This window comes from Dryobates pubescens, chromosome 37 (genome assembly GCF_014839835.1).
Source record: "Dryobates pubescens isolate bDryPub1 chromosome 37, bDryPub1.pri, whole genome shotgun sequence".
NCBI lineage: Eukaryota > Metazoa > Chordata > Aves > Piciformes > Picidae > Dryobates > Dryobates pubescens.
The window spans coordinates 878,214-904,116 of NC_071648.1; the positions used below are offsets into that span (position 1 = coordinate 878,214).

The 25,903-nt window shown below is 43.2% G+C and overlaps 1 long non-coding RNA gene across 1 annotated transcript; it reads right to left on the reverse strand.

Moving 5' to 3' along the window:
- Window positions 1–29: 29 nt before the first annotated feature.
- Window positions 30–4,111, reverse strand: LOC128899030 (uncharacterized). The gene is made up of 3 exons (XR_008463040.1): window positions 4,040–4,111; window positions 612–677; window positions 30–87 (listed from the first exon to the last, which is right to left on the reverse strand). It is a non-coding gene; the product is annotated as an uncharacterized LOC128899030 (long non-coding RNA).
- Window positions 4,112–25,903: the final 21,792 nt, after the last annotated feature.

A 25,903-nucleotide genomic window follows, 5' to 3' on the forward strand; every position in this document is an offset into this window, starting at 1 on the left:
TAACATATGTAGTGATAGGTAATGCATACGTACAGGAGGGCCAGGCTGTCCTGGTTCTCCAGGGGAACCTTGATATCCAGCAGAGCCCTGTAATGCAGCAAAAAGACCCAAACAGTTAAGATGTGAACAGTTACATGCACGTCGGTACTGTGTTTTATCATTGTAAGGAAAGTGGTAGTCAGAACAGTCACCCAATGACCAAGGAGGAAATGAGCAGAATCAAGTAGGAAATGCCTCCAAAACTGCTCCTCTAAAATGAGACAGACATCAGAAAGCCTCTCTGTGTGTTCACTGAATGTGTCTTAGGTTTTCTACCTTATCACCTCTTGTTTTTTTGCATGAGTAAACATTGGGGGCTGTCAATAGAGGATGAGAGGCAGTGGCATATCTTAAAACAACCTTAGCTGACACCTCATAGAATGGCAAGGTATGCATGGACTGAAGCAAGCACAGCCCTCAGAAATTGTGGTGTGCAGATGGTAGAGCCCTGTTAAGCAAAGAAAATACTCATCCATTAAAATCTTCAGCATACTATCTAAGATTTATGATAGAGAAAAGGGGAAGCTCTTATAAAAGAAAGAGATGATTATGAAAAGATTCATTTTACTTACAGGTGGACCTGCATGACCAGGTGGGCCAGGGGGGCCACTGGGGCCAGGGGGTCCTGGGAAGCCACTCTGTAGCACAGATTAAAACTTAGTCATTCTATTGTTGTAATATAGCTCTAAAACTCAATGTAGTTGCAATAGTCCCCAATAACTGAAAGACATTTTAGAGACAAATCCACTCAGTGCAGTAAAAAAGAATACATTGTCTAGGACCTACAGTCCCTGCAGAAGAGGGACCACAGGGTTTCTCTTCATGGTCTTAGTTTACATGCTCCACAAGATATAAATGAGCTTCAGCTTCTTTGCCATGTATCATCACAGAATGGCTCAGGTTGCAAGGGACCTCAGAGATCATCTACTCCAAGTTTCCCACCATGGGCAGGGATGCCTCTCAAGAAGTCTTGGCTGCTCAATGCCTCATCCAACTTGGCCTTAAACACCCCCAGGGAGGGTGCACCCACAACCACTCTGAGCAGTCTATTCCAGAGTCCCATCACCCTTGTACTGAAGAACTTCTTCCTAAGATCCAGTCTAAACCTACTCTCCTTCAGCTTAAAACCATTCCCTCTTGTCCTATTGCTAGACACCATTATGAAAAGTCCCTCTCCAGCCTTGATGTAGGATCCCTTCATGTATTGGAAGGCAGCTATGAGGTCCCCCCAGAGTCCTCTTTCCTCCAAGGTGAGCAATCCCAGCTCCCTCAGCTTGGATCATCTTTGTGGCCCTCCTCTGGACTTGCTCCAACAGCTCTGTGTTCTTCTTATGATGTGGACACCAGACCTGGATGCAATATTTGAAGTGGGGTCTCACCAGAGCAGATTAAAGGGGCAGAACCACCTCTCTTGCCCTGCTGGCCACACTCTTCTTGATGCAGCCTTGGATACAATTTGCCTTCTGGGCTGTGTGTAATTGAACTTTATCAGCCTAACACTACATCTTCAGTGGTGGAGCCAAAGTGTCCCAACCAACCTGCTTGCTACTCTATTGAATCAAGGTTTTGCTGTCTAAAACTAGGTTAAAAATTTCTTACCTGCCTTCAGGAATTGTATTACATGTACATCTATAACCCTTTAGACTTTCATCTGATAAACCCTGTTTATGACCCCAGGCTTCTTAGGATTTAGGGGTATTAAGGCTATACAGTTATTATTGTCAGCAAGACAGGCATTCTAACCAGTGACATATATTCTGGACTTTAACAGCACTAAGCCATAGGAAATAAATGATGTCTGGATAGCCAAAGAACTACGAGGATGAACCCTCAATATAGGTATGGTTGAAGTCAAACCAGCAATACTATGCCTTATTCTAACTAGTTAACAAGGAAGTAAAATACTGCTTAGGAAATTCTCATTTTGGGTAGAGTGTTAATATTTCTGCTTCTTGTAGCAACAACCACAGAAGGCTACAAAGATGATTAGGTGACTGGAGAGCCTCTCTTATGAGGAGAGAGGCTGTTTAGTCTAGAGAAGACAAGGCTGACAGGGACCCTATCAGTGTCTAGAAATCCCTGAAGGGTGTCTGGCAGGAGAATGGAGCCAGTCTCTTTTCAGTGAATCCCAGTGACAGGATGAGGGGCAATGGACATAAATTCAATCACAGGAAATTCCTTCTGAACATGAGAAAAAACTTTCCTGCTGTGAGAGTGAAGGAGCCCTGGAGCAGCCTGCCCAGAGAGGCTGAGGAGTCTCCTCTAGAGATCTTCAAAACCTGCCTGGATGCACTCCTGTATAACCTGCCCTAAGCGGCCTTGCTTTGTAGGGGGTTTGGACTCAATGATCTCTGGAGGTCCCTTCCAACCCCTGTGATTCTATGATACTGAAAAACAGAAAACCTGAATGTTAGCACAGTGATTAACTGCAGCTCTCTGTCACTCTTTAAAACAAGCTTTTGCTAAACTAAACTCTTCATGGGATGCCAAAATAAAGAGGAATAATCATAACTGTTAGCTGAGAGATATCTTGGTTATCTGCCTGGTTCAGCACATCCCATATTAAGACACTGAGTAGCAAAATGTAGATGATATGATAAGCTGTGGGCAAAAAAAAAGCCAGGAGCTGACCATGAGTGAATGAACAAACAGATACAAACCCAGAATAAATAAACACAAAACCAGATGGCTGAAGAAGACCAATGTGTGAGTGATCACATTAACAGATGAAGGAACTAGGAATAAACAGGTTAAAACAAAGGGGAGAAAATGATTAATTATCTTTCAGGAAAAGCAACAGTCATGATTAGGAAAATTGATTTCACAAGATGATCAGATGGATCCTTGAGAAATAACTGATTCTCTTGGCACTGCCTTGGTACGTTACAACACATGATATCCAAACCTTGCTAGGCAGCACTGGGCTGAAAATAATGAATGTGCTGAGTGAAGCAGCAGCCTTTTCATAACATCAGTTCACCACATCCCCTAGAGAGATGATGCCTGAACTAAGAACATGTCATCAGTGGTGAGCACCTCTAAATCCCAGTGCCTGAGAAGAAAATCATGAGGGGCAAAATCCATATTTATTTTACATGGGAATTGTGGCTCATGCATAACAGTTTCAGGCAATCCATGCTTTATCTCAGTAAAAAACCCTGTGAAAAGCATCCTTAGTACACAATCTGAATAACTGTTGGTAGAACAACACAAACCACAAAGGTAATTAAAAAAAACCAAAACAAAACAAAAGAAAGAAAGAATGAAAACCTTTTGACTGCCTCTGGGGTGAAAAACAGATTCCAAGAAGGGTTTACTCACTTGTTTCCAGGCCAGTTTGAGTTGTGGAAAAGTGAAGTGTGGAGTATCATGGTAAGTAAAGATGGAATGCTGCTGAGTGGCTAAAGATAGGTCAGGGACAGTGGAAAAGGTAAAAAATAGAAGTGGTGGAAGGGAAACAAGCAATTAGTAAAATACCAAAGCAGATAAGTGAGGAAGGCATGCAAGGGAGAAAGGGATCAATGTCTAGGCAGTGTAAGAAAGTGAATCTGACAGATTATGAAGAAGGAAGGCAAAAGAAGAAAGGAGAGAAAAAAGAAGAGAAAAGAAGAGAAAAAATTGAGAGAAAAAATTGGGAGAGGGGAAAGAGAGGGAGAGGGGAAAGAGAGGGAGAGGGGAAAGAGAGGGAGAGGGGAAAGAGAGGGAGAGGGGGGAAAGAGAGGGAGAGAAATGGAGAGGGAGAGAAATGGAGAGGGAGAGAAATGGAGAGGAAAAGCAACCCCCCAGAATAATCTATAGTTACTTTCTAGAATGATTCTGCCAAGCAAAGTGCTGCCTGAAATCACATTCCACTTGCAGGCAACAATGAAATTAAGACTTTTCTTGTGAAATTAAAACCAGGATACATGCACATCCAAGGTGTAATCTAGGAGCAGAAAATGTGTTCCTTAGACAAAACCCCAGAGAGGACAGGATAAAAGGAAAGGCTGTGTCATCTTACAATGGGCTGTTGGTAACCGATACCAGCTGAGCCAGCCTTCACGTCATAGGAGTCATACTGGGGAGAAAAGCTCTGCAAAAAGAAGTAAGAGGGGAAAAAAGGAAAAAAGTGATTGGTACAAATCAAATAAGTCTGATATTGACGTGGCAAATGCAGGGAAATAACTCATTTGCAATTAATGAGTAGTGCACTGGTTTGACACAGAGCTGCCATAGAGTTCAATGTTCTGTAAAACAAGCCCAGCCAATGTCTTTCTTGTGAGATCATGGCAATGTTAGCTCCCTATCTATCTGAAGGAAGCAGTCTCAGACTGAGCCAGGGGAGGTTTAGGGTGGATGCTAGGAAGAAGCTCTTCATAGAAAGAGCGATTGGCCATTGGGATGGGTTGCCCAGGGAGGTGGTGGAGTCACCATCACTGGAGGTGTTTAAGAAGAGACTGGGTGAGGCACTTAGTGCCATGGTTTAGTTGATTAGATGATATTGGGTGATAGGTTGGACTTGATGACCTCAAAGGTCTTTCCCAACCTGATTAACTCTGCATTCTCTGAGGGTGTTTCTGGGAGCAGATGGCATCTTTGGCATGTCCATTTACATAATATAGTGCTTTAAAAAACCCCACCCTATACATTCTACAGTCAGTTTTGAAAGCCTCTTGACTGGTTTCTTTATGCAGACATTACTTGAATAGTATGAAATTCATGCAGTTTATGTGTTAATGGTACCTAGGTGTTTGACCAGGAAAGGCTGAGCACATGCAGTGTTCTGTCTGATGGCCCAGCTTCTTTGCTGACCAGGTGCAAGAAGACTCCTGTGCTACTGATACCCACTCTCTTGTCAGGATTCAGCACCACATCTTTGATACAGCATGGAACAGGTTACTAATTTGGCCTATCACCCTCTCCTGTGCCTGTATCTGTCATCCCAAACCCAGTAGCTCTCTTGGTACATTATTGTGGTATCCATTGAGAGTGGTTAACTGATTCACAGGTACCTCTCCCAGGAGCTCAGTCCTTCAGATGCAGTCCTTTACTGAATTAACTAAACCCAAGAAACATTTCCTCACTTTTTGGCTTACCTGGGAGCAGTAACCATCCTTGGAAGCTATAAGCATTGGCCTGTCTTCAAAAGTAGCAACTGTTTTAGCACAACCATTTTTAACAGCTTCAAGCTAAAGCAATCCTGTCTTGTGAAGCCGGGCTTGCTGGTTTGTGTGGGAGACACTGGCTGTAGCTCAGCTCCCTTAACAAACCCAACCACACAGAAACTTTTGACCAAAGGAGCTCTCTTGCTGAGTCTGCTCGACTCTTCAGAAGAGGATTTAAGATCCAGTGGGCCAGAAATGGAGAGGGAACATGACAAACAGGACTTACACAAAACTTCCCTGCAAGCAGAGGACCTGTATTTCAATCTAATCTAATTTATTAAACATGAATTGGATAAAATAGAGGAAAGTAGGAGAGCTTCTTAGCCATTAAGCTTGAGGGGACATACTTCCTCCTGCACACTGTCCTTCTGGACTGATTATTTCTGAGTGGCACAAATCCTTCTTCAGATGTGACTCCAAAAGTGTTTAAAAGTTATCTAAGGTAGAGTTTTAACTGTGCTCCAGCCCCAAAACAACATCAAAACCATACCTACCACTCAGCTGTGTTTTTCAGAGGCACAAGTGAGAGGCAGATGCCACTGAATGCAAAGCAGGTGTGAAGGTGCAAGGGTACAGGGTCCTACACTGTTGTTTCATACGTTTATGAGCAAGAAGGTAAAAGCTGAACTTACACCTCCGTTTATACTGGGACACGACTGGCAGATCCCAGGGGGGCCAGGAGCTCCAGGACTCCCTGGCTGTCCTGGAGGTCCAGGGAGGCCGTTTCTGCCTGGAATCCCAGGAGAACCCTGCAAAGACGCAAACAGAGTAGATACAGACCTTGGCACTTGTCTCCAACTGCAAGGGCATTGCAGGGCAAACCCCTTCCATTTGTGACAAAGTCTGTGTGATTGTGGTGAGAAATATTCTCTGTTAAACATAATTAAGGTCATGACTGAGCATTCAGGAGCAACAGAGAGAGCAGAGAAAATTCACACATGGAGACACTTCTTAATTGCTAGACCCTAGAAATATTACACACATTAGAACTATTGAACAGGTCAGTTCCCAAATCTAAGATTCAAAGCTGGGTGCTAATGGAGTCCACGGAGTCTTTATTTCTCCTACTGGGAAGAAGTGCCCCAGAAAAAACCCAAATATATATATGCTAAACTCTCCCTGGGTTCTCTGCTTTTTTGGTTTAGATTTCTGAGTATTTTGTTGAAGGTAGAGGGCTACTTCCAAGTAACTACATGGCACAGTCCTTTCAGGCAGTGCAGACATCAATCAAAGCTGGATATCTCAGCAGCTTGAATGGGATATGGCACAATACAGGAGTTGGCTCTTGATTTGAGTAGCTTCCTTGGGGAAAATAAACAAAAATGATCACTTACAGGGTCTCCTTTGGGGCCTCGGACAAGTGGGTCAGGACTCTGGAAAAAGAACAAATTCAATTAAGACAGAAAATAACTAAACCAAAGGCCAGACCTGAATGCATGCATACAGCTGCAAACCCAGGAAACACTGGAATATAGTTGCATCAAATGCATTCCACCGGTTCTTTTTCAGTATATTTTAAAGCTGTGAGGTTATTGATCAGTTCATCTGCATCTTTACAGTTCATCACTTGAGCTGCTCTTCTCCTGTAGGGAAACCCATGGCACTAATGAATTCAGGAGAGCTTTGCTATTGGGTACAATGGGGGACAGAGGTCCACTGTGGGAAAGCTGTAAGTGGCAGTTTGCTTCTCAGTCCAGCATGTTGAGTGTGACAAAGCACACTTACTCTTGTAGGTTGTGGTGTTGTTTGTGGACAAACTGGACAGCACTCTCCAAAGGGAATCTCTGGGTTGGGGCAGTCCAGCTCCTGGTCGTCACAGATGATGTCATCGCAGAGAACCGATCCCGAGTCGCACACACAGATTTGGCATGGCTCTGGTTTCCAAACGTCTCTGTCAGCATAGATCTGCCCAAGATGGGTACATCCTGCGACTGGAAAGACAGACAAAACACTGCTCAGTATTCACAGAACTGCAGAATGACAGAATGTTAGGGGTTGGAAGGGATCTCAAAAGATCAAGTCCAACCCCCTTGCTGGAGCAGCATCACCCAGGGCAGGTCACACAGGAACACATCCAGGAGGGTTTTGAATGTCTCCAGAGAAGGAGACTCCGCAACCTCTCTGGGCAGTCTGTTCCAGGACCCTCTCACCCTTACAGTGAAGAAGTTTTTCTCCCCTATTCCCATGGAACCCCCTTGTTATGGTTTGTAGCTGGCCTCTTAGCTCAATTTCCTAACTATAAACAGCTTGCACCCGTTGCCCCTTGCCCTATCACTGGACAGCACAGAGCAGAGCCTGGCTCTGTCCTCTTGACACACTTCACATCATTATAAACATGAATGAGGTCACTCCTCAGTCTCCTCTTTTTCAGACTCATCAAAGTGTGGAAGCTGCTGGATATCCTGCTTTGTTTTCTACTGTAATGTAGTTTATATGTGTGAAGTAAAAGGCTCAATGCTTCTCTTCAGACACTGGGAGGATCAGTTACATTAATTGCAGAATCTTCTCCCAGTCTATAAACAGACATCAATGGAAACCTCCTGGAGCTGATCCAAAGCCCAATTAAATCTGTGATAATCTTCTGTCTGGAGTAATTTTAGTGTCAGACTGAGTTACTGTGTAATTAGCAACAGAATTCTCTGCTGCAACTAGCAAGGAAATGTGCCAAGGCTCTCAAGCGAGTGTGTCATTTGCCTGTGTGTGCCAACAGGAGCATTTACACGTGGATGGGGAGTAACCCATCTGCCCAGCACAAACTCCTGTCACTAGCATTAATAGCTGGCACTGAGGGTTTTCAGAGTGGTTTTTTTTGTTTGCAAGCCAGCATATGTGGTAAATCTAAAGGAATGTTCACATTAATTGCCCAAATGGTTTGCAATTAATGTGTCATCTGGCCTGCTTGCATGTGTGTCTGTATTTTCAGCAAAGAACCCCCAAAACACCACATTGTCCATTGCTATTCATGGCTTTCTGAATTCCTACCAGCAGACATTCCACCGACTGAATTTGTTGTACTTAATGAATTTGAAGAGATTGAGGAAAAACCAGCTTCAAACATTAAATCTGGGGCCTGTATTATCTGAGAGAAACAAGATCCAGAGAGCTTAGTCATTAAAGAATCCATGATAAAAATAGCACTACAAAGGAAGAGGAACTCCTTGTAATGTAATAGATGTAATTAGAAGCCTCAGACTGCAAATATGAGCATCAACAATGCTCTGGAATAATGGCATAAGATGTTTTTTTTTTCCCTTCCCATGAATAAATCAAAATAATTCCATTCACAAACACAAAAAGAGAGAGTGCTATGTGCGTACCTACACTGCGCTTAAAACTTCAATATCACAAAAGTCATCCCTCAAAAAGGATTGGGGGGAAAAAAAAAAGGCCAAAAGATGCAATTCAAAGCTCTGACAGAAAAATTGCCACTGGCTCCAGACAGAAAATTCTGAATGCCATTGAATTGTTGTCATGGTCCTAACTGTACAGCACGAGACTGAGCCCAAACGTACAGTGCAGTGCATTCCCATGGGTTATACAGTTCCTTTTCTTGTCTCACATGTGGCATCTTTCATCTGCTTTTTCCCTTCTGCATTACCATGCTTAGCACATTGGCCTCTTCATTGTCTTCACATTCTTCCCTTTCCTTTCTCTTTTGTATTTGTGGCTATCTGTTTCCATACCCATCTTTGGCATGGTGCACACTTGGACTCGTTTCCTTTCTTGTGCCTTTTCTTCAAGCCTCTTTTTCCTCTGTTTGGTTTCATCTTTCTCATAACCTGAACTTAGAAGGTTTCACCTCAGCATGAGGAGAAACTTGTTTACAGTGAGGGTGACCGAGCCCTGGAACAGCCTGCCCAGGGAAGTTGTGGACTCTCCTTCTCTGGAGACTTTAAAAACTGGCCTGGATGTATTCCTGTGTGGACTACCCTAGGTGATCCTGCTTTTGGCAGGGGGGCTGGACTGGATGATCTCTGGAGGTCCTTTCCAACCTCTAACCTTCTGTGATAACGTGCAACTTGTCTTTTCATCTTCCCTGAATCCTTCTGTATTTTCTACCTAAACAGTTCACCCTCTTTATTGTCATCTACTCAGCTGAGCTTGGTTTTTCAGACTCTGCTCCCTTCCCAGTGTCTCACTGAATTGCATGTCCTTGTCCATATTAACCTGAGGTTTCCTCTATGTCACCCATGAAATTCATACATTCATAGACTACCAGGCTGGAAAGGACATCAAGGATCATCTAGTTCAACCTTTCAGGATAAGAATGTAGTGTAAATGAGATGACCCAGCACCCTGTCAGTCTGGGCCATGAAATTGTCTAATATAGGGGAATGCACCACCTCCTTTGGGAGTTTATTCCAATATTTAGTAGTTGGAGAGGTCTGTAAGGAGAGTATAACCAAGACCTCCTGGCTCATTGAACCATAGAGGGGATCTTAGAGCAGGACAGTGCATGGGACAGATTTCTTTACTCAATTTCCATCCATCCCCCACCTGTCCCTCCCCTTCCCCCCACCACTACAGGCTGTGTATACCAGCCTGTGCTAGTTGTGCACTTCAGTTATAAAAGAAGCAATAGGAAAACCTTGACTAGCCAAGGTTGACACTGCTTAGGGTTAAAAGTTGGGTTTGACCTCTGGCTTGACTAGAGCACAAGATGCAAAATGCCTCCCAAGTTCCTTTGCTAACATCTCAAGCCAAGGTTAAATTTGCCTGTTATTGGGCAAAGTTCCTTGGACAACACACACACACAAATCTCAAAATCTATCATTTACAAATTAACTTTACCCTTTTTCTTTTTCTTTCACTTCTCCACCTTTGGAGGCTCACCAGAAACCTCAGATCCGGCACTAGAGAGCAGGCAGAGAACTTTCTTTTTCAGTACAGCATCTTCCTCACACCCAGCATGAGACAGGGTCACAGGATCAGAGGATGCTGCTTCAAAGGAGGCCACCTAACAACCACAACCTCTGAAGAGGATCTAGACATCCTTCCACAGTCTGCCAAGAGAGATTTAACTTCTCCAAATGTTGCTTGGTTCCCAGCTCTCACACTGCAGAGTCATTTCAGTGGATCCCAGGTAAATAAACTGGGTAAATAAACTGCTTAAGGAATTGCTGACTTTCTGTGAGAAACATTTTCCTCCTCTCAGGATTTCACTGTAGGAACTTGTTGGAAAATACCAAAGTTGACAAACATCACTTGATGAGAGTAATGACAAAAGTTTCCTGAAAGCAAGAAGGCTAGAATGCATTTTAAACATCAGAAGAACAGCATTAGAATATAACCTTCTTTGCAGACCCTCTAAGAACGTCTAACAAAACCTAAATTACAAAGTGGCAAAAGCTGACTCACTCAGTGTTCAAGTGGCTCACTGTAAAGGAGAAGACCTGGAAGGCAATATCCTTTGAGAAGCAGAACACCATCAAAGCCACTGGGAAGGTTGGAGCTTGTTATCTAAAATGACCAGATTCACTTCACCTGACAGCTATGCACTCATCTGTCCCTCCACTCAAGCACTCTGAGCTCCACAGGTTAAAACATCCTTCTCATTTACAACATGATGAAAGGACATAATCTAGTCATAACTGTTTTAAAATACCATGACACAGATCTAAGTAACTTAATACTGTTACAGTGCACAGTCATGTGCACTGAGGGTTCTAATGGATGGAAGGTTGACCACAAGCCAGCAATGTGCTCTTGTGGCCAAGAAGGCCAATGGCATGCTGGGGTGGAGTAGAAGGGCTGTGGTCAGTAGGTTGAGAGGGGTTCTCCTCCCCCTCTACTCTGCCCTGGTGAGGCTGCATCTGGAATATGGTGTCCAGTTCTGGGCCCTTCAGTTCAAGAAGGACCTAAGGGAACTGCTTCAGAGAGTCCAGCACTGAGCCACAAAAATGATTAGGGGCATGGAATATCTTCCTTACGAGGAAAGACTGAGGGAGCTGGGGCTCTTTAGCTTGGAGAAGAGGAGACTGAGAGGTGACCTCATTCAAGTTGATAAAGATGTGCAAGGTGAGTGCCAAGAGGATGGAGCCAGACTCTGCTGGGTGATGCCCAATGCCAGCACAAGGGGCAATGGGTGGAAGTTGAGGCATAGGAAGTTCCATGGAAACATGAGGAAAACATTTTCCCTGCGAGGATGACAGAATACTGGAACAGGCTGCCCAGGGGCTGTGGAATTTCCTTCTCTAGAGATATTCAAAACCCACCTGGATGTGTTCCCGTGTGACCTGCTCTAGGTGATCCTGCTCTGGCAGGGGGGTTGGACTGGATGAGGTTTTGAGTTCCCTTTCAGCCCCTACCACTCTGTGATCTGTGAAAACAGCTGCTCTTTTCTGACACAGAGGCTTTTCTCAATGACCATTTTTTCCTCACTGAGAACTCACCTTACCATAGTTTTGTCAGTAGTATCGATGAAAATCATACAAAACGTCTCACAAAAGGAGGGGCAGAACTTGGCAGTTAAGGAAATAAAGCAGATTTCCCTGCATTTTCAGAAGGTTGCCATTCGGTTTTTCTACAGTAGATGGCATCGTTTAACAGAAAGAAAAAGACCCAAACTCGAAGCCATGCGGATTTAATGACATTCAAATTTGCGTCTAACTTTCTGGACATTGTTAAATGAATTAAGAAACGAGCTAGGAGAGCTGCAATGAAAATCGCTGTGGCCTTTGGCAGAACGAAGGTATCAAATAGGTTTCCAAAGGAAACTTACATCTGGGAAGACTTAGTCTGTTCAAGACACCCCCTCCGTGCTCAGATGTAGATCAGCGTGTTATGACCTAATGCATTCTGCATTGCTCTCATAAAGATTAACTGTTAGCTCCAAAATCCTTTGGAAAGCTGATTTGTGCTAAAGCACTGGCAAGTCACATATAGTAGTAATAAGAGTACAAAATAAAGCTGACTTGCCTGAGTCTAGACTTGTGGTAAAACAGTCTCATACTTGCCCCAGCCAGCTCTTCTTATTGATTCCTTATTGATGAATTAAGCTACTATTACATAAATAAGTAAATAAAATACTAGAACTCAGCAGTATTCACCTATGGCAATGCAAAACCATCATCTTCTTCCCCAGATACTACATATGGTGGCTATACAACACTTCACCCACCACTGTTGCAGTGGTTTGTTGGTAGCTGTGTCAGTCTCTGATTCATGGCACAAAACATTGAAGTTTTGTATTTGAGAGCCTGAAGAGCTTTGCCTTGATGCTGTTTACTGAGCATTCATGTTTTAAGAGATTTTGCTGTGAGTAGCATCCCCTTAGACCAGCCTAGAAAAGTGAATCAAAGAATAAAAGGCAGCACAGTCTTTGTTATATGCTGGTTTTGAATGACTTCCCATTTCCTAAGCAGACTAACAGCTGTGTGTAAGCAGACCAATAGGGAAAGCTGAAAGGAAAAAATCACCATTCAGTCTCAGAAGACATAGAAGAGCCCAGATGTGTACAGGGGAAAACAAATATGGTTGTTGTAGGCCATATGACAGATGTCATACGGGACATTATCCCAATCCCAGTGAGCTGAAGGAGAGTTTGTTATTGAGTGTGATGACCTGAGAAGCTGACCTGTTTTATAGTTGCTTTTGACCTTGCATTTGTGCAAGTGCTGTGATCATGACTTAACTACATTTATACAGCAAAAGGAAAAAATCCTCCTAATAGTATCCTCAAAACCACAGGCTTTTCCACTTTGGACAAACCAAATGTCCAGCTATTGCATTAGGAGCAGACTCACATATCCCAGTTGCAAAGATGTGACTCAGTGGTTAGAAATGAGAGAACATCTTGAACTTGTCTGGTTCTGCCTCAGAAAGGGCAATAGTCCACACAGAGGTGACTCATGACCCTCTTGATGATAGCTTGGGAAGCAAAATTGAGAAGCTTTGCTCTGTGAGAATCTGATCAGAAACACAAGTAAAGCAAACAGGTTTTGCTGTTATTTAAAGTGAATCTAGGAAAGGTGATAGCACCAAGGTGAAGGAGGCCTTGTGCTTTCCATGCACATTTAATTACACAAAGCTTCTTTTCTCTGATGGGGTTTTGGCAATTTGCTTCACAGGATGCCTACTTCAAAAAGTGCTTTCAAATTTCTTCTACAGTAAATACATCTACTTATTGTGTACTCCAGCAATGCTTCAAACATCTTTGAACCCAAAGACAAAAGGAGATGTGTTGTTCCTTTGCAATGGAAATGCTATCATTCTCTCCTACGTTGGAGTAGAAGGAGGAATCCATCCCAGTGTCTGCAGCATTTCTGCTTTCCATTTACTGAGCAGAAAAGAATGCCACAATGTCTACCTCGAAGCAAATGGTTTGGGCTCCCTGTCTGGTATTATGATGATGTTTATACAAGAATCAAACATACTCATTCCATCCTGTGATCAGTAATGGAAACAAACAGACACTCATAACGAACTAATTGGCTTGCTGGGCCAGAATGGTCTGGTTTGTCCACCTCTTCTCTCTCAGCTAAGTGCTGAGTATTCAAAAAGCCTGGAATAGTGTCTGTTTGATAGAGGGCAGGAAAAAGGTGGAAACAGAAGGAAAAAAACAGTTTAACAAGAGTTGTTGTTGGGTTTTTAAGCTGCAAGGTCTACAAATTCTAGATGTATCTATGCTGCTATAATAAATTTAGGAAGAGTAATACAGTCACAGCACAGAGCTCTCTCATTCAGGTCCATCCTGTAGAGGTGGTACTTTGCTGCTATGTAGCTGAGAATGGATCTGGTCTGCACCATCTTTATTCCATCAGTTTCTACCATAGGCACTTGCTGAAACATCAGGGATCAACCCTGCAGAACCTTCTCATAGAATCATAGAATGTTAGAGGTTGGAAGGGACCTCCAGAGATCCTCCAAAGCAGGATCACCTAGGGTAGTCCGTGCAGAAATGCATCCAGGCAGGTTTTGAAAGTCTCCAGAGAAGGAGACTTCACAATCTCTCTGGGCAGCCTGTTCCAGGGCTCTGTCACCTTCGCTGTAAAGAAGTTTCTCCTCATGTTGAGGTGAAACTTTCTATGTTCCTTTGTATTCCTTGTTCCTTGTCTTATTACCTCACTCACTGAAAAGAGATTGGCCCTCTCCCCTTGACACCCACCTGCTCTCACACTGTTCTCAAGTTGCCAAGAGCTGTTCTTCAAACTCAGCCCCAGCTGACAGACATTCTATCAGCTGGAATTGTATGAAGCAGCTAATCAGTTGAATTAATTTCACATGGAATGAGGCCAGCCAGGCCAATTTGAGCATAACTAACTATTAGGACATTTTCAGATAGAAAAGTCCTAAGGCCATGTTTTGTCAGGCTTGCTCACCATGCTATTGGAGGCACAACCATGAAATCTAAATTGACAAACCATTTAAATGCAGGCTTTGTAAAATCCGAGCAGGCCCACCTTAAAAATCCTCCTCTGCTCCATGTCACAAAATCACAGAATTATGATGTCCTGTAGGAGGAAGAATTGCTGCTGGGTGGAATGGAAAAGGCTTATGAATGAATGGTTCCCAGATTTCCCAAGTCTCACACCAAAAAGGATGGCTACATCCTGTGCTTTCAGACTCCAACCAGGGATTTCTTACTTCTAGGGATGCTCGTCTGCCAAAAATGCTGGCGTTTGAACACTTCTGCCACCATGCCAGTCCCAGATGTTTTGCTCTTTACTCAGATGCAGAGCAAGAAAGAGAGAGCAGCATGCAATAATGCTGCTTCATCAGAGTACTGCAATTGTCTGGTAGAGGCATGGCAGAGAGGAGACATGCAGTGTTTCACTGGCAATGGACAGGAGAGGCTGGATTCTCGCTCTGTCACCTAGCCAAGCTGTCCTTGATCTGAAACCCATCCAAATCTCTCTTGGGGAAAAAATACAACAAAACCAAACAAGCCAGGCCTGCACTGGCACAAGGATTTGCATTTCAGACAAATCATTGCTTGTTCCTTTCATTTCTCTTTATAAGCACTAAATGCTGCAAACTTTCTGCAGCTTATAGAAATTTTAGGATTAAAATATATCCTTAAATGCAAAATGTCCCTATTTTCCTTCCAGATGATTGGCTTTCTCCCTAATCTTTCAAAGCCTGGTTTATGCTGAGAACTAATTTTTCCTCTATCTTCAGAGGGCAAATCTTCTTTTCAAAGGTATAGCGTGCTCAAAAGTGGATGAATCTGTCACATTGCTCTGTCTCAAAGCTGATGTTCCACAAATGGCTCTGTTCAGGCACGCATGTTGACATCCTTGAATGATGTTCTGCATGCAGCTTCTAAAGGTCACCCTGCCACAGAAGTGTTGCTTTGAAATAAGGATCAGAGATATCCCATCAGCGACACTGTTGCACAACAGCCCCCTTGGCTTCAGCTGGTCACCAGCATGAACAACAATGGCAGATGAGTCTTCTTGTTTCAAAGCTGCTAAGAGGAAAACCAAGCCCGAGAAGGCTTTTCTTGTTTGCTTTGCTGGTGGGGATTCTCTTTGGCAGAACTGTCATTTCAAAGAGATATAACAGGGGCAGGATAGAGCAGACTGCTGTGTATCATATTGCTTCCTTTTGGGAGTTGCCCAGAGAATTGTTTTACCTGTTCCTGAACTTAGGAAAGTAACTTTGAGCAAAACATCTGCTGATTGCAACAAGTGCTTCCTTTTGTGATTACCTGTTCCTAGACAACATCACGGCCTAGGAGGGAAGGAGGAAGACCATCCTGAATGAACATCTGTACTGAGATGTCATTCTGGGATTTTCTCTTTGAAGGCCTTACTCAAAGGTAGACTTCTTGTTCTCCACCACTCCCTGAAAGGAGGTTGTATCAAGGTGGGTGTTGATCTCTTCTCCCTAATAACAAACGGTAGGGTGAGAGGAAAAGGCCTCCAGGGGAGGTTTAGTTTGGGTATTAGAAGAAACTTTTTCGCCAAAAGGATGGTCAAACACACTGGAACAGGATCCCCAGGGAGGTGGTGAAATCCCTGTCCCCTGAGATTCTTAAAAGAGGCATAGATGTGGTGCTGAGTGACACAGTTTAGTGCCAGACATGGTAGAGCTACCTAATGGTTGGACTTGATGATCTTGCATAATCCTAGAATCATTAAGGTTGGAAAAGGCCTCTAAGATCATCAATTCCAACTGTCAACCCAATACCAACCATGCCCACTAAACCATGTTCTGAAGTGCCATGTCTATATGTCTCTTGAACACCTTCAGGAATGGTGACTCTACCACCTCCCTGGGCAGCCTGTTCCAATGCCTGACCACTCTTGCTGTAAAGAATTTTTTTCCTAACGCCCTACCTAAAGGTCTTTTCCAACAGAAATGATTCAATATTATGATTCAACAGGTTGACCCTAACTCACACAATTAGATTGATACTTCTGTCTTTTCACTAGGGACAGACCTCTTTGCAGTAATCTGTAGATTGTGTGTCATTCATTTCTTATTAAGGGTGAATGCTGCAGAACCTTCTTTGATTTTGGGTTTGGGTCAGAACGTAAATATCTGATTATTCTTGGCTGAAGTTTTTCAGTTCCTGAGTGATCAACCCTTTTAATACAAGTAACCACTGGCATTAGATCAAGACACATAATAAATAAGAAGTTAATCTTAATTCAGTGCATTCAGTGACTTTTAGGGGGACCGTTACATAATTTTTCAGTCACTCTTTCAGTTATTGGTAACTTTAAGTTATTGGGATTTTTTTCCATCCACTCTCTTTTTACACAACAGTATTTGTCAGCACATCACATGTTGTGCCATTTGGTGTCACTCTCAAAACAAGCAGTAGGCTGCAATCACTTTATTTGTGGCTATTTAGTATTAGCAGTGGCATAAATTCTCCCTCCTCTACAGTAATCTCATTTTAATGAGCTTCTTGTCTTTAGGATGGCTGATGCTAAATGGCACAAAGATTTGTGTCTTGAAGAAGCAGAAACTGAAATAAATTCAAGCTCTGGTGTGATTATTGATCATGTCATAGGTTTACTAGTTTCTGAAATTATACATCCTGCCCACTCCTTGGGTATTCAATGAAGTCCTGTACAGACAGAGTCCAAATGTAAAGGTAAGCTGAATTTTGAGCCCTTCAACACACAAATACTCCCAATTTTATTCCATGAGAAGCTGGCCTAGCACATTTCTTTAGAAAAGCAATAGCACCCTGTTCAACATCCTTAGGATCAGTTCTGTTGGAAAATTTAACAAAATCAGAACAACATTTTGTCAAGAACTTCAAACAAACAAACAACAACAACAAACCAACCCCAATCCACCAACCAAACCAACATAAACCAAAGCAAACCAAACCACCCCCCAAAAATCACCTCCATCCAAGGGATATCTCAAAGACAAGTTGCTATATTTCTGATTTTAGAAAGGACCAAGAAGAGTCTAAAACAGTGAAGGATTCTTTACAACATTTCTTGCAGTAGGTCTCTCCTCGTGAGAACAGAGAAAAACTGGAAAAGTCATTGTGTAGGGGACTGTACAACCAGCCTGACAAAGCCAAGGCACCACAAAAGTGAGATTCAGCTTCTGAGTTGCTATGGGAAAAGAAACCATTAGAAGCTGATTATTCACAGAATCACAGAATGCTTAGGGTTGAAAGGGACCCTTAAAGGTCATCCAGTCCAGACCTCCTGTGGTGAGCAGGGACATCTTCAGCTAGAGCAGGCTGCTCAGAGTCCTGTCCAACCTGACATGGAATGTTTCCAGGGATGGGGTTTCTACTACTTCTCTGGGCAACCTGGGCAAGTCTTGCACCAATCTCAGCTTAAAAAAAAGTATTCTTCCTTGTACCTCATTTAAATCTCCCTCTTTTAGTTTCAACCATCACCTCTTGTCCTGTCTCATCAGGCCCTGCTAAAACGTCTGTCTCCATCTTTCTTATAGGCCCCCTATAAGTTCTGAAAGGCCACAATAAGGGCTCCCTGGAGCCTTCTCCAGTCTGAACAACCCCAACTCTCTTAGCCTGTCCTTGTAGCAGAGGTGCTGCAGCCCTCAGGTCATTTTCGTGGCATCCTCTGGATTTGTTCCAACAGTACCACGTCTGAGGATTCTAAAGCAGAATTGTTCCAGCTCGCACTACGTAGTACCCAGTGTAAAATGCTGAACTACAACTGCTCCTTTCAGGATACTTTAAGCTTCTTGCAAGATAAAATCCAAAAGCTGCGTGGGGAAAGAAAGAAAATAATGTGTGTGTGTTTGTTTTGTTTTGGGGGGTTTGTTGCCCAGCTTTGAAACAAAACCAATTTCTATCAAGTGACTGAAGTTTCAAGTGGGACGTGATCTTCTCTTTCCCCCAGCTCAGCAAGAGGGCTCACAATTTTATGCAATGCTGTTCCTGTGGTTTGCCTTGGAAGAAATCATGCTTGGTTCAATGCTTCTCTCCCAAGACTGAAACAGATGGGAAATGTCACAGTGCAGTGTAGTACATATGGTACTATCATTTATATGTACAGATACGTTGGACAAAGCCAGCCCCAGTACAACTCCACGGCCATAGTGAATTTACATCAGAGATGAGTAAAGCAGCAGGAGGTCGAATTCTACACTAACATAACTCCCTGCATGATTTCTTTTATTTCCCTGTAATTTCAGAAGTTGGAATTAAATAGAGGGTTTGGTTCTTGTATTTCATATTCCAGAGGTGGATTAAGGAACTCTGGCGTGCTGGCTAAAGAAAAGAATCCTATCTTTGGCTGCCAATAAATTCAAGGTATTTGTAACTCAGAAGGTCAGGGGGTAGGATCCTGAATGCATAGAGCATTGTTAACCTAGTTTCATCTGCAAAACAGTTTGTATTCATTCACTCCAGTTTGGGCTAATTCACCCCACAGCAATTTTGGACACTTTGTTGGACACAGATGGCAGCATTTGAAATTCTTCTTAATCTGCCTCATAGAGGATATTAAATGGCTATTTGTGCCCTGCTTACAACGTTCTTATTGTCAGCTCCTTAAGGCTACTAAAGTGAGTATTGTGAGGGTTTTCTCAGGGTACCAAAGACAACTTTCTTCATTTTGGAGCCACTTTTAAGTATCAAGTTCTATGCCTGTTTTGCAGAATTGAAGACCTAAGGATCTTCCTTCTTAATTTCCTTGTCAGGTTAAAATCCACACTTTTGGTGTGGTGAAGAGCCTGCAAAAGCAGAGAGCTGACTTTTTCCTAGCATCAGATGTCATAAGCACTGCTACTGAAGTAGCTGCCTGAAGCCTGGCACACGTTTAGCTCTCCCTGCTCCGTGCAGCAACAGTCCTTCCTGGCACAGGGTGAGAATAAACAGCTCTGCGTAGCAGAACATCTTCAGCAGACACAGCCAGATCCACCAGAGCTTATCTGCCAGATTCCTTAAAAGGTATGAGTAGAAGAGCCTGAGCCAGAGAACACCTGACAAATGAAGAGGCTCTCTACCTTTCTGGTTTTTTTGATCCTTCACTGAAAGAAGCTTACAGTGCTCCCCCTCTCTTCAGCTGATCTAGCAGGAAAAGAATCAGTTGGATTTGAGCGCCTCTCTTCTTTCCTTTTTCTGCCCCTTCCCCCCATATTTATGCTTCTCTGTTCCTACAAAAAAAAAGAGGGATCTACAAAGAGGACCACCCTGCCAACCACTAAGCCACCAACAGGCTTAGAATATTGTGCAAGGAATCTTCAAAACGTCTGAGCAGATTTCAATTACTCTTTTCAAGGGTTCGCAATTCCCACTGCACAGCCTATTGTTTGCTTTCACTAGGACATTCTTCTCTTAAACAGCTGGCATAGGATGACTGCTGCTCTGTAGGAAAACAAGTAAACACCACACAGATGTAAAGCCAAACACAGAAAAATAAAACAAGTTTCCTTCTTTTCCTTAGAAGAGACTCTCATGAACACAGGAGGGTTTTCCAAGATAACAGGAACTCTATTTTTGCTGCTTATAGCTGAGGGAGAGCATGGGGGATGTAGTTCATTATCCTTTGATGCTCAGCATGGCTATTACACTGAACATCAAAGGAACAATGAGCAGCCATTCCCATATTTTCCATTTGCAGTGTTTGGGGAAGCAATTGTTTCTCTCCAGTCTGCTGGAAAAAGGAGCTGTAGTTTTGCTCTTGCTTCTGTTCCTACAGGAAAATGGAAAGAAGGAAAAGAGAAGAAGCACAAAGGGAAAGAAGAGAAGAAAATAGATGTTCACAGCAGACAGCCTCCTAGTCTGGTTACTGGGTGTGAATTGTGGGGGATTTCAGTGGGAACTAATTATGTCCAGGAGTTTTCCAAGAACTGCTCTTTTCCAGACACAGATCATCCTTTTCATACCTACTGCTGCAAACATGCACAGGATACTCCTGAAATTCTGCTGGCCTTCGTGGGGCTGGGCACACAGCGGTGCCTGAAGCCATCATAGCAGCCCACAGAAGTTTTGCACATGGAAGGGAATCTGTGCTGCCCTCCAGGGTGGGATGCACAGTGACTGAAAAGAAAACCATCAGCAGAAAGGGATGTGTCGTCTGTGGCTGTGTGTTATGCTGAAGGCCATTCCGGTACAAACTCAGCTAAAGCCTTCAACCTAACAAGTCACATCCTCCATTTCTTGAGAGTCACTTGGGTGTCCCTTAAGCTGTAAGGAAAGGCCTAGGCTTTCAAAATAACACAACACATTCAGCCTTCAAATGTGGATCTTTCCATTATCATCACTGTCCTCCTGTTCAATGGCCTATGCATGCTTTGTCCTGCCTGGCAGGCATCCCTTCATGGAGCACTTGTGTGAATCAAAGCGAAGCAAAAATGTGCAGCCATCGTTAAAGGAGGTCTCCTTCCCCTTCTCATTCTGATAGTTCATCTTGAAATGAAGGGTTTGACGTAAATGAGACAAAATGGAAGGAGTCTCTTAGCTAATCTGAAAGGAATCTCTTCTGCTGTACTTTCACTAAACAAAGCCAGAAGTCCCAGAGCTGAAGTTTATCCAAACTAAAGCCAACAACGGTTGTTGTTGGAGGGGGTTATATCATGTTTTCCATTGTCATCTTGACACGAAACAGGCAGAGGCTTCCACTTTGCAAATCCAAAGACAGGAAGATTGGCTCTGAAGTGAAAATAAATAAATAAAAGCCCTGCTTGGAAGTTTGGTTTGGTTTTCTCGAAGCAAAATGGAGAGAACCTTTCCTATGAAATACAAGGTGAGAATGAATAATGACTTCTTGAAAATATAAAGGAAAACGATTACTTACTATGCCTCTGCATGAGACATGTATTGTACTACAGGCATTGATGCCACTCATTCCTCTGTGGACCCTTCCAGCACTTAAGGAAGGATAAGCACACCTCACTATCTTTCCTATACTTACAGAAGAGACTTTCTGACTCCTGTAATATGTCCTTTTTTTACTGCTGGGGAGATTATCAGTTCATTAGCCACAGCCAGGAGCAATTTAAGGGCTACTCTTCCTCTGAAACTGTCAGACAGTTTCAAAGCAATGTGAGATAGTAATGGCATGATCCCTACACATAAATATGGGAATCATATTTCCCTTGAACACACACACACACACACGCACACACTGACTGTCCTGGATGGAGAAAGATCAGGAAATTATGTGGGAATTCCTTACAGATTTTTTCTGAGGACAGAGTAGCTCTTGCCATGGGAGCCACAGAGAGGACAGGAATGAAAGCTTCACAAACACATTGAGAGATTCAATAGAAGAAACTCTATGGAGGAGTAATTGTCCTGCAGCACTAACTAAACCACAGCACTGTTTCCCATACCTAGTAGCAACGTGGCCATGGGAAGTCAGCAAACAGCATCTCTGTAACAGAGATTACATCACTGTGAGTGGCACAGCCCCAAACAGCCTTCTCTTGAGAGGAATCCTCTGGGTCCCCTGGGCTGGAGTTGGAGAGCATACTAAGGGCCAAGGGCTGCAGCATTCTTCTGCACCCACTCACGCTTCCTTCAACAAGCCTGACCTAAAGGTACAGAAGCAAAATAACACTTCTTGCATCACTCCTGTGGCCAGTTCTCCTCCTCTACAGGGTATGTTATCATGGGTGTGTTAGAGGGGTAGGCTGGTGTAGCATTGCAGCAGGTAAAATGACGACAATCACAATTTTGTTTCATTTTGGGTTGGGTATCAGCTCCCCAAACCCCCAATCACAATATCTTAAACTTGTGGACTCACAGGTAAGTAGGTACTGAGCTCTAAACAACGTTCTAGGTTGTGCTACCTATAATTTACCAAGATATTGCAAAGAGAATGAGCTAACCATTGTCATGCTGAACCAGAAAAGATTTGGGTGTAATTTTTCCAAATTTAAGTTTTGTATTTTGGGGCTTTGCAAATAAAATAAAATAAAATAAAATAAAATAAAATAAAATAAAATAAAATAAAATAAACACAAAAACTTTGCTCCCTCACAGCAAAATTCTGCAATGATGTGGGCATTTAATCCAGTTACTTCAAGGTCAAACCTCCTCCACCTCGCTTTGTTAACAGCCTATCTCTGCCATTGCCCCCAGTTTTCTCTTTCTCAGCTGGGATCTTTTGCCTTGTTTCTTAAGCATAATCCAGAGCATCAATGGAGGTGACCACTGCATTAATTTCCAGTCCTGTGGGTTTTGACAAATTATGGCTTCAAACCAACGAATTAAAACTTGCAGCTGCAACAGCTGCTGTGACTTGTGCCCATCCCCAGACAAATAACCTGCATCAGGAGCAACAGAGTTTTCATCCTCTTCATGGTGCCTGCTAGCCTGGGAAAGAACACTTTGTTATTGTTTCCCCCCACCCGTAGGATGAACCTTTCAACTCTGAAGTGATTGCCTTTTAATCCAGAATGCTAAAGGACAGCCTGCATCCTTTGTGTCACTGAACTACAGCATGCTTTCCCAATTATGAAGCCAGGTATGTCCCATTTTCTGCACATTTCTGATTAAAACAAGGTTTGAACAACATTAGCACCTAACTGGGATAATGACTAACAGATCCATGGCAGCGTGGTTCATCAGGAAACAAAAAAAGTGGTAGCAATTCTTCTCTCTCTTTCTCTTGAATAGCATTAATTAAAACTAACACCCAGCTGTTATGCAAGGCTGGTATCAGCTGAGATTTTGCAAGTAACACCTAGCTGCCTCTTTCAAACCTCAAAATTCTGGCAGAAGCTGGAAGAGGAAACAGGATCTGCTTGTAATCTGCAGCACTAAGAGAGGAGCAAATGTAATGACTCTGAAGCATCAACAGTAATATCTGTGCCAGAGACAACAACCTTCTCCCTCTGCCTCTTCCCCCTTTAACAAATTAGTGGATGTTTCCAGCTCCACCCCCTCTTTTAAAAAACCCTCTCTGCACAGATTTGGTCTCAAATGAAAAACAAAGCTGGAAAATAATGAAAGGGGTATCTAATGGCTTCATTTTCCTGAGGCTAATGTCTTCCAGGGATGTGTGATCTACAACGTGTTTAGGAAATTTGTCATATTTCCAAGCACTTTATACATCCATAATGTTTAGAGGGGCTGTATTCCCCAGGCTGTCATTTAGCACAAGGTTTCCAGACCAGAAAGGAATGTTTCAATTTTCCTAAGCAAAATTTTGCCTGCTGTGTGCTTGGTAAAAACAAACCAAAACAAAAACCAGTTAGGAAAAATGGAAGAAGAGCAAGAGATCCCTGATCTTTGATACCTTCACATAATCCAGGTTAGATATGGTGGTGTAAGTGATCTGCTGGCACACAGGCATGTGTCATCTGGTTTTATCTTCAAAAGGCTGGAGGGGAAGTTTTTTTCTGTGTTATCAAAACCTTTGAGGAGAGATGGTTCTGTCACTGGCATTATCCTTAAACTAGATAATTCCTCAGCAAAGAATGCAGATGTGCAGTGTTGCATACAGGTAAAGATCAGTCTCGCAAGTATACTGCAATAATGCAGTATTCATCAACTTCATCACCTCTCTAAGCCTTTCCTCTTAATCAAAGAAGAAAGCAAAATGGCTAAACCAAACTCTTTACAAGTTTTCCTAACATCCCATCCTTCTTTACTGGGACAGCAGAAGTGGATGCTCAGCATAAAGGGTTCTCTGCGTGCTGCCTCCTGAAACCTACATGCAATAGTTGTGTTTCATTCAACAGCTGTGATTTGCCATTGAAAGTAATGTGAAAGCTCACTGAGACCTCTCAGAGATATTTCAGGATTCAGTCACTACCTCAGAAATAATCCTCCTGACCAAACTTCCAAGATAATACTGACATTACAAGGAAGATACCAAAATACGCTGGAGCAAAACATTACTTGTAATAATGAAGGAGGAATACTAGCTCTGCCCTTACACTGCTTTTAGAGCAGTTGTTTTCCTGCTGACTTCAGTGAACTTAATCACAGAGCTGTCAGGGATGGAAGGGATCTCAAAGACCATCCAGTTCCAACCCCCCCTGCCATGGGCAGGGACACCTCACACTAGATCAGGCTGCTCAGAGCCACATCCAGTCTGGCCTTACAAACTTCCAGGGATGGGGCTTCTACCACCTCCCTGGGGAACCTGTTCGAGTGTCTCACCACCCTCATGGTGGAGTTCTTCCTAACATCCAGTCTGAATCTACCCATTTCTATTTTTGCTCCATTCCCCCTAGTCCTATCAGTACCTGACATTCTAAAAAGTCCCTCACCAAGTTCCTCAAGGACTATGGGGTGTAAGCATGAGAAGTGCCATGGTCCTGATGACTGAGAGGTCCTTTAACCATCTCAGGAACAGCTGAGATAGGTCCAAATCCATCTGACCTCCCTTTTGGCACCAAAGTGACAGGACTGTGCACACACTTCCTTTGTAGCTGGAGAAAACTGCCAAACAGATCCAACCTGTCTTAACTAAATCTCATGCTGTCTTCTGGGAATAGCCTCCCTGCTTGCTTTTACAAACTTGAGATAAATAGGATTAATGTAGATTGTAAGGCTGGCAAATGCTTGCACAAGTCAGGCTGGGTGGGAAGAAGATGGAGTTTGTTCCAAAAAAAAGGAATTCTAAGTTCTTACAATTTTGGACAGTTTGATATACAGAAAGTAAAGATGGCTTCAAATCAGAGAATCATAGAATCATAGCATGGCTTAGGTTGGAAGCGACCCTAGAGATCATCTACTCCAACCTCGCTGCCATGGACCTGGATGCCTCCTAACTAGACTCAACTGCTCAAAGACTTATCCAACCTGGCCTTGAACACCCCCCTGGAGGAGGCACTCACAGCCTCCCTGGACAGCCTACTCCAGAATCTTACCACGCTCATACTGAAAACCTTTTTCCTAAGATCCAGGCTAAACCTACTCTCCCCAGCTTAAAACCGTTCCCCCTTGCCCTGTTGCCAGACACCTTTATGAAAAGTCCCTCTCCAGCCTTCCTGTAGGAGAATATATATATTGCTGGCATCTGATGCATCTGCCTCATCTCAGGCAGCAGCTTCATGCCATGTCATCCACCAGGAGGCATTTTAACATGACCATGGTCAGGGCTTGCAAAAGCCTTACCCTAACACATTGAAATGCTCGAATTATGTCCTTTGCAGGCTAAAAGCATCCTAGTGGGTTACTGGGACACAGAACTTTTGTTCTTGTCAGGCACAGAAAATTCCTCATTCCACAATATCCAGATCTTGAGCTCAACCTGAGGCTGAACTAGCTTTAACAGCAAGACAAAGAAACACATAGCCCAGAGGTACATCTGACTATCCTAAACTTGGTGTATACTGAGCAATTTCCTTAATATCTTGCCAAGCCTTGT